Genomic DNA, 9,638 nt, shown 5'->3' on the forward strand with positions numbered 1-9,638 from the left:
CCTGACACATGGAGGCAAATGAGGGGCATAGGGGACATAACTGCCTCGAAAAACACGTAACAGAAAATAAGCCTTGAAAATGTCCTCCCTGTAAAAGAAATGGCCATTTTTGCCAGGCTGGAAAAGCTCTCTGCTCCACAAAGCACAATACGATAATGACAAACGACAAAGCTGCTTTTTCTGCCCTGAACAAAAGGACAAGATACAACGAGAAAGAAAAACTGGGCTTCCAGGAAATAGCCCATCGCCATCCCAGGAAACTGCGCCTGGAGAGTTGGAAATGCAGAGACCCCCGAAAGCTGCCCTGCAGCGCTGCTCTCCAAATGCCAGCGAGTAATGTGCCACCTGTTTTAAGCTGCAAATTTGTGCAGAGCGCTCTGCTTCCCCGCTCAAACCTGAACCTTTATCCACAGGAAGCCACTAGCTTAGAGTGACCACCAAGGACGAGCTCAGCGGCCTCACACCGCAGAAACCGATTGCACCCACACTCCTCTTCCTCTTCTTCATGAGTCTCCAAACTGCTAGTGCTTTTCTTTTTCTGGTTTTGTGTTTTGATCATGTTCCAGCCAGCTGTGCAATGGCTCGTGCACAGCTGGTTGGCTGGTGCTTAAGGAATCACCCACATCCGGCATGATTAAAGGAGCAAGCCTTACATCTTAATCTTCTTTTTCTTTCAAATCTTGCTGTCATTCTAGTTTGTGTCCTTGATCTCTATTATCAGAACAAATAACCCTCTGCTTTTCTGTTTTGCTCCATCACACACACAATGAAAAGAAAACACTATTCTTTTCAGACTGTTGCAGATACCCTCTGTTTCTTTTCTTGTTCTGTATCTCTCCTCTAACAAATTTAAATGAGCATTGTTTGCTAGATGAAAGCAACAACAACAAAAAATTAATCGACTTTCTGCAAACATTTAAAAGGGATATTATCACACAAGTTACTGCATCTTCTCTGTTCCCTTAGTTCTCTGTGCTTCTCCTCATCTCTTCCTTATGTCCTCACTACTTTTTCTCCTTTGTCTTTTTCTCTTCATCTTCCTTTATCAGCATGATGACTATCGGCAACATCGAGCCAGGCAGGATTAATTGTGATTCTGTGACTATTACTGCCAGCCCTGTGTAGTTCAACCCGCCCTGTAGGTGAAGAGATGAGAGTCAGCAGGAAGGCGGCAAAAGAAAGAAGCAAGTGGAGGTAAAAGGGGAATAAAGAAGGTACAGTAGGGAAAACAGATGATAGAGTGAAAAGAGGGTTATAGGGTTTGAGCTGAAGAAGAGACAGAGAAGGAGGTTCCAGCTGTAGAAGTAGAGGAGGATGGTGGAGTACAGTGAGACAAAACAGACTGCACCCTGCTGTCAGCCAGGATGTCCAGACTGTCCATGCCCCTGACATATCCCCCTTGTCTCAGCACAATCTCAGGCCTCCTGCTGAACATCCCTCCTCCTCATTCTCTCCATCACGCACAAACAACACTCGCATTCCCAACAGAGGAGGGTTATACAACAAGGGCAAAACCTCCTAACGTACAAGACCTGCAGAGTCAGATCAGGACAAGCTTTCAGCTGCCAAAAACAATGTAGGAAAGAAGGGAGGTTATACACTTTACCTACACACCTTTTCCCATGTGACACGCTGTAAATCAAGGTTGACTTACTCGCCTGTTCCATTGCTTTTGACTGTATCGCACAGTTTTCATCAGCATATGGAAGAAATTGTAAGGCTCCGTCTTTTAACATATTTTCAATCCCAACTGGAATAAAATAACGCGGAGCAAACGAGAGCAACAGAGAAAGACAAAAATGTCTTACTATTGGTTACACATGGACGCACTGGCTGCTGCCACCGAGGACTCTGACGACGTTGTGTTAGAAAAAACACTGCTGATTATCACTGTTATCCAAGACAGAGATACAGCCCTCACCACCGTTGAACTTGCCTTATGATTGTTGTGATCTAAAAGAGTTGTAATGTAGGAAAAAAAAAAAAAAAAGATTTGAAATTTGAATCTCACCCTCTTTATATACATATTTGTTGCTTTATCTCATGCTGACACAAATCTAACTGCAAAGGGGACTAAAGCGAACCACAGAGACCATGAAACTGACTGGCTGCATTACCTTTGGCAGTTCTGGGCGAGAATAATGGATTAGAAAACAAGCGATGGCACAGCCTGAAGCAGGAGGAAATGTTGGCACCATGCAGCTAGCAGTAGGAGAAAAAAAAAAAAAAAAAAACCTCAAACAAACCACTGTGCCAACAAAAAATAATAACAAAAAACTTGATGGGGTTAAGGAAGAAGGAGGACAAGAGACACAGGGTCAGCAATAGCGTCTTCCTTCCAGAAAACTATGAAAAGTTACATACAGAATTCAGCTGCAGTGGGAAAGGTTGTTAGCTTAGATTAACATAGCTTAACATTGTTTTAACTTTAAACCACAAAGGGCATTTGGATTTGCACATTTTATGTTTTTTCTCAAATTTTGGAGAAAGACAGACTGGCTTTTCGAATTTTGTCTTCATTCCAAACTAATTCCCTAATTTTCTAGCTTGATTTTTGATAGGAAGTATTTTTTCAATCAACTTTTTTCATGCAAAGTACATTCACTAATCATGCTAACTATCTTTCCTTTCAGAAAGTCACTCAGAGACTGCCAACATATGTCAAGGTCAGAAAGTCCAGTCTTAAAATATCCTGTTGGAAGCTTTTGGTTTGTGTTGATTCTGTGCACAAAGCAGTCCCTCTTAACTCTTTTGCTGATTTTATCCTGCATTGTATATTAAGGTAGTGTTGAGTGTCTGACAAAACATTTACAGTGCTTTCTTTTTAACAGTCACATGTATCACTTATTGTGACTGTTTTCTGCGTAAAAGTAAAAAGGAACGTTTCTTCAGCGTGTTTAACTCGTCTCGACTGACACCTACCCCATGGCAGCGGTTACAGGCAGTAGAAATTACAACAAAGAAACAGTCAGTGTTGTTGCTGATGGTCACAGGAGTAGGAGCTTTAAGACAACAGCTCTCAAAGTGAGGTCAGGGGACCGCTGGAGGTTCCATGCACAGCAACGTTTTTACAAAAGACACTTCTTGTTTGTGACATTGCATTCGATTTTTTGGGTGGTTTCTGAAATATATGCTTTGAGAAATACAGACTTTTTTAAAGCAAGTGCATCAATAGCAATTAGTGTGACAAAAAGCACAATATTGTGCAAAAAACATGACTTTCAAAAATACAACTTCCCTATCTAAACATAACTTTTTGTTCCCAGCAGTCTCTCTTACTCTCTCCCGTAAACACTTCCACAGCGCCCCCTACAGGCCCGGAGCACTTCCGTTGAAGGCTGAACTTGCAGCGTTTCTGTGTTTGCTGTTGTTTTCTGGTTGTGTGTGTTTTGACTCAAGTTTCGTTTCTGTACTTGCAGCGCGTTTGATGCTTATGCAGTTGTTTTGCCTATTTGCAGCACGTTTTTTTTTTCTTTTGCAGCGCATTTGTGTCTTGGCAGCACGTTTCAGCCTTTGCACTTGTTGTGGTAGTTTGCATTTGTTTTTGAATGTGCAGCGTTTCTATATATGCTGCGCGTTTTTCTAAATGTATGTTGTTTCATTAGTTGCTGAGCGTGTGACCCCTACCGGCCACCGTACACTCAGGGTACCCAAATAAATGTTCAAAAACACTGTAAAAGGGATTTTTCATAATATGTCTCCATACTGGGATGGTTGTAGACTATGACAGAATAAGTTTGTTCTCAATCTTGTACTTCATTACATGAGGGACAAAATAATTAAAAAAACATGGGTGTCTTTCTTCTCAGGGAAACTGTTTTAGCTTGACAGAATTGACAGTGAATGACAAAGAAATGAACGCAGGAGGAGGCTTAAAAAATGTTAAGGAGTAACAGAGATTGTGATGGAGGGTTAAGAAAAGAAAGATTAGAAAAACTGAAAGATTCATGAAGAAACAGAGAACCAGGTGGAATTCATGATTCTGAAGAAAGGACAGGGGTGTTTGAAAGATTGAGAGACTAAAAGACAGTTAGAGAAAACGAGAGGTGAGGGTGAGAGAGATGTGAAAAAATAAAGCCAGAGGAGGCAGTGGAGGCACGGCTGGCCAGGTCTGCGGTTTGTTAAATAGCTTTTTGATGGAATTGGTAAAGCAGTGAAGCCTGTGACACTGTTTGCTGGCACACCACAGAGAGGTAGAGAGCGAGCGATGGAGGGGTCAACAAAAAGAGAGAGAGAGAGAGAAACAAAGAAAGAAAGATTGATGGAAGGAAGGAAGGAAAGAAAAGTACAGATGCAGCTTGGAGGCAGGGAGTGAAAGAAGAAATCAGAGGAAGTGAAATTGGAGGAGGAAAAGATTAAAATGTTGATTTATTTATTTTACTGTGGAGTCATTCTGCCCCCAAGAGGCGGCGTGTGTTATAACAACTCTGCAACATCAGAAACCCATTTAGTTCAACAATAGTGAGTGTTGACTTATTTTTATTTTCCATTTTCTACTAATTAATGTCTAGGCCATTCTCGCAAAGTCACACATATTTAAAGTTTATAGAAGAATAACTAACATTCTATATTTTTGAAGATGTTAAATATAAGGACCGTAGATATGAACAATAATGACAATAAGAATATCAACAGTAAACTTGTGAGTTAAATTCAACTGCAAAATGAAACACAAAGCATGCAGAACATGTAGGGAAACAGGATAAAATATATACTTACTTCTACCCCTTATTCCCTTCAACTGTCACTTACTCATTTCCATCCACCCATTATCTTTACCGATTTTCCCGTTCAAAGTCGCGGTGGGGGGGGGGGGAGCCGATCCAAGCTGTTATTGGGCGATAGGCGGTGGGAGGAAGCCTGAGTACCCGGAGGAAACCCACACATGCACAGGGAGAACATGCAAATTCCACAAAGAGAGACCCTGTCCGACGGGGATTCGAAACCAGGAACCTCCTCGCTGTGAGGCAACCACTTACTCACTTCTGAACATTCAATCTAAAGAGGAATAAATCTGAAGACACAGCTCAAAGGGGAAAAAAGGGACGATTTTTGATTCAGAAAGTCTGTGTTCAGCAAAAAGACTATAAAGAGATGCATTCTATAATACCAGGAAAAATTGAATGTTTAAGACATAAGTAAAAATGTACAATGTGTTCCTGGCTTGCTTGCTTTCTTACATCTACCAGGCAAAGAGTGCAACATTCCTCTCGAGATAATGTCTGTGTGGCCTTCATCAGAGGAGCGTAAATACAAAGGCAGTTATTTGAGACTTTTTCTCTAATTAAACTCCCTGATTGATATGAACTATTTTGCAATCCTTTTATACATTTTCAATGCTTTTCTTTTAATGGAATAAACACACACAGATCACAAGCTGTCTTTCTTGTTTGGAATAACCATAAGGAGGACTGGCCTGTTATCCTGAGCAGTGACAACCCAACACATACTCATACCTTGACACAGTAACGTAGCATTGCTTTCTTACACGTAGTTATTGACTTTTTTATTGGAAGGATAACCCCTTGAGATGCTACATCTCGTTTTCAAGGGGTTCCCTTACACAAATGAAAAGACAAAAAGGACATACATAGAAAACATTACAAGACATTAACATTCACACATACACAGGGTGGGACTCTTAAATGGTGTTGTAGAGTCTTACTGTTGTGTTCCAGGTTGTTTGTCAGTCAAATATGACTGTTTGCTCTTAGTAGTAAGTCTAAAATGACCTATGAAAGTGTTTCAGCTAGAAATATATCCTATTTCCTATCAAATTGATCCACACTATCAAAGGTAATATGAGTATTTAACCACTTAAAAGCTAACAGTACTGGCTTTATATGTCTGAATGTCAACACTCTATGTTGTCTGTTGCTAATGGGTTAAACCAAAATGTTGCTTTAACTGCTAATATGGCCAGATTTCCTTTCAGATGTTCAAAATCCATTCTGTTTTGTTTACAGTTGTGAAAATAAAAACCTTGTTCAGAATTTCGAAGTTTACGCAACTTCCAATTTAAAGACACTTTACTGAAAGATTTTGGATTTCCACCCTGAGCGTCAGAGGACGTGACATTATGAACGAGCTAAATAACCAAACATGGCTCAATATGGTAAGAGCATCCTCTTTAATATGAAGTAAAATGAAGGAAAGTAACTACCAGACTGCACTCCCAATGTTCAGACTTGTGCAAAGGCTGGTTTTACTTTACAACTCCAAAAGAATAATTGCTTCCTTCTTTCCCTGCAATCTTCCACCAGGCTTTACGGGAATCAAGCTAGTTATTTTTATATAATCTTGCTGACAAACAGGCAAAAAAACAAACAAAAACATAACCTCCTAGGTAGCAATAAAAAGATAACACAGATTCACATTATTAAAAACTACATGTGATTTTTTTTTGGAAGTTCTATAAGCTATGTAACCACCATTGGTTTAAACTCACATGCCAACATAAAGAGGACGAGCATAGTCTGCTTTATTGTGAAATTCAAAACCTTTAACATCTGCTACTGACCCCCAGGGAACTCTTTTTTCAGACAGAAATACATAAACTTTGTCCATGAAAATTCTTGGACCTTAATGTCTGAGTTCATTAAACTAACTGTTTAATGAAATTGATAGGAGGTTACACAAAAATAAACATGTCAGTCCTACAATTAAAGGGAAAGGAGCTTGATAAAACTGCTTACAAGGTAAGTTCTTGTGCATAAAAAAGAACTAGAATAAACATAAAACCATATAATCGCCAAAAAGTGGTGAACTGAACTTATTTCAAGCCCTTTTGTCCAAGAAGTTCAAAGTAAGTTAAAAGATTCTGAATGCAGCAGTGCTCTGAAACATAGACCTTCTCTGTTGCTGCTAACCCCCAAGAAAACAAACGGAAACACTAACCCAAAAAGAAACACACACACCCAAATTAATACATTCATGCTCCAGAGGGTAAACTTTGATTTCACCCTAAAACACTCCTGACAAAATAACACATCACAGCATCAAAGCACTCTAAAGAAAGTCTATTTTTGTGCGTTTTCTTCCCCCCCATTCCCCTCCACTTCTCTGTTCCAGATCGATTTGTTTCTTTGAAGACAGATTGTGAGAAGAAAACACAACGGCTCAATCTATCATTCTGTCTGCTTGAGGCACTGTTGCCATAAACAATACATTACTGGAGGTATCTGGAAGCGCCCGGAGGAGCCTGGCACAGTTCAAAGCTATAACCACAGACAAACAGAATGGAACCACACAACTTATTTCACATAATTCGCACTGCTATCCGCCTCTGTGTGCGCTTCCTCTGCTTCACACCACTTAGGATCACACCGAGGCAGCGTTTATAGTGAGCGTGAGCATTTATCAGACTCTCGTAATGTGGAACAAGAGGAGACTTAGTCAGCATTCATGATTCAGCGTGCAGCCGAACAAAACAAGCTGCTGTGCCTCTGCTCCATCACAGGAGGAGCAAGGAGAGCCTGTAGAACAAAACAGCCACTGATGAAGGATGGAGGATTACAGATCCACTGATTTTAAAGCTCTCACGATGAGACAAGCAGGATTCTTAGTAAGAGAGGTCGGATGATTGGAAGGGCAAAATGTAATCATAATATGTGTTATTGTACAATAAAGCATCATAATATACACTTTATCTAAAAAAATCATCAATCTCTTAAACAGCTTATGTACAGCTTTTCAGTGAGGTTGGAAAAATAGAGTTAAAAGCGCTGTCTGGAGAACAAAAGACAAAAGGTCTTAAAAAAGGCAGAATACAAGTCAAATGTTTTTGTTTTTATTTAAAATAAGTAATTTTACTTCAGTTAAAATACTGGGTCAAGTCATTACGTGCTGACACAGTGTGCAAAGTAAAACCTCTTTATAAAGAATCACCTTTCAGACAACTACAATGAACTTAACGGATTCTATGCAGGAATCTATTAATCTTCAGACTTCTCTTCGCTGTTTTCTTTATTCAACTCAGTTTCACATCTGTTTTAACAATTGAAAAGAATGAAAAGGAGGGAAAGAGGTAGTACGTTGCATGCCATTGTGATGGAATACAAACTTTCTGATGCATTTGAGCAAGTGTGAGGGCATATCTTCCTTCAAAACATGTTTTATGATTGGAAACATTTTTCTGGGATGAGACACGAAGGCACTTTAATGTCAGTAACTGTACAGCCATCAGTTCTTGTTGCCTTTACCCAGAATTATTCTTTAGTTCATTTTTTTTTGCCCAAAGCCAACCATCGGAAACAAGCTCACATGGACAGGTCAAGAAATTATAACACCTTAGTTTATAAAAAAAAAGTGACATAAGGAAACTGTTAGAAAGATGTTTTTTGTTATGTAATGTTATGTCAGTGACCTGCCTTTATAAAGGGTTTGATGCTAAAGGCAAATAATATGCTATATATCTGATGAATTCATAAATGTAACCAATTGAGAACAATATGTCCATATTGAATTATTAGAAAAAAGCTGAATTCATGCCCTTTCACATACTTCTATGTTTCATAACTTATCGTTACCATTTCACCAACTGTTGTGATTCTGTCTGCAGCAGCCCTGAAGTTCAGTGTTTTTACACAAACAGAAAGTTATTCCTATATTACAACTTTCACCTTCTTCTCTGGCCATTATTTCATCATTATAGGATTATTTATTTATTTATTTGAGCCTTCTTACGTGGTTTTATTGTATAAGTGTAGCCTATGTAAGCTTTCAAGACAAAGCAACACTGTCATTCAAACAGCACATTGTAAATAGAAAGCATTCAATTCAACTTTAAAGACAACAAACAGACTCAAACTTCACTCAAAGACTGAAGAATTTAAAAAGAGAAATAAACTTTGAAATTTGTGCACAACAGAAGTCAGAAAACAATTCATTTGAGAAATAATTCCGTATTCAAAGAGTAATTCAAAAAGTTTGACTCGCTAAAGAAATACAATGAAATCTGTTTGGCTTTATTGTAACAGCTTTAATCCAGGTGCCAGGTTGATGAATTTAAAACAAAACACAAAATTCCTCAGTTAATGAAATGTTGCATGATAGAAACACTCAATCAGCTCAAGAGGCTAAATGAGACACAGCATGTCCTCATTTTATGTCCTGCAGTTTTTTCCCTAATAACATGGTCAGTTTTCTTACCCTTCTGTATAGAGAAGCAACGCAACTACAATGGTTGCATTAAATAGAATTCCTGCCACCTGTCAGTCGACTTTCTCGGCCCTGCACACGAAAAAAAACGAGACAATGCCCTAAAAAAGTAAATCCAATGTCATTTTCCAGAACAGTTTGCTTCAATAAATAATCAAGAATGAGTAAAAGTCCAGGCTCATAGACAGCATTTATCCTGCTCTGTTAGCTGTAGTGGAAAATGTCCCTGAAGGTGGGATTTATGTGACTCTGCAGTCCCCGAAAGGGAACCAGTTTTACACACACTGATCGTTCAAGGGGTGCACAGCTGGAAGGTAATAAGTGTCTTTTTTGCTAATGGTAACAATAGTTAAATGCATCAGAGACAGTCAGTGAGTTTGACAACACTGATTCTTTATATTCATACTCCCCGTCACAAAAAAAACAAAAGATTACCCTCCTGCTTTCAAATAAATCTGTAGTGTCTTCTTGTTACAAAA

The sequence above is a fragment of the Labrus bergylta genome, chromosome 10, assembly GCF_963930695.1.
Source record: "Labrus bergylta chromosome 10, fLabBer1.1, whole genome shotgun sequence".
Taxonomy (NCBI): Eukaryota; Metazoa; Chordata; class Actinopteri; order Labriformes; family Labridae; genus Labrus; species Labrus bergylta.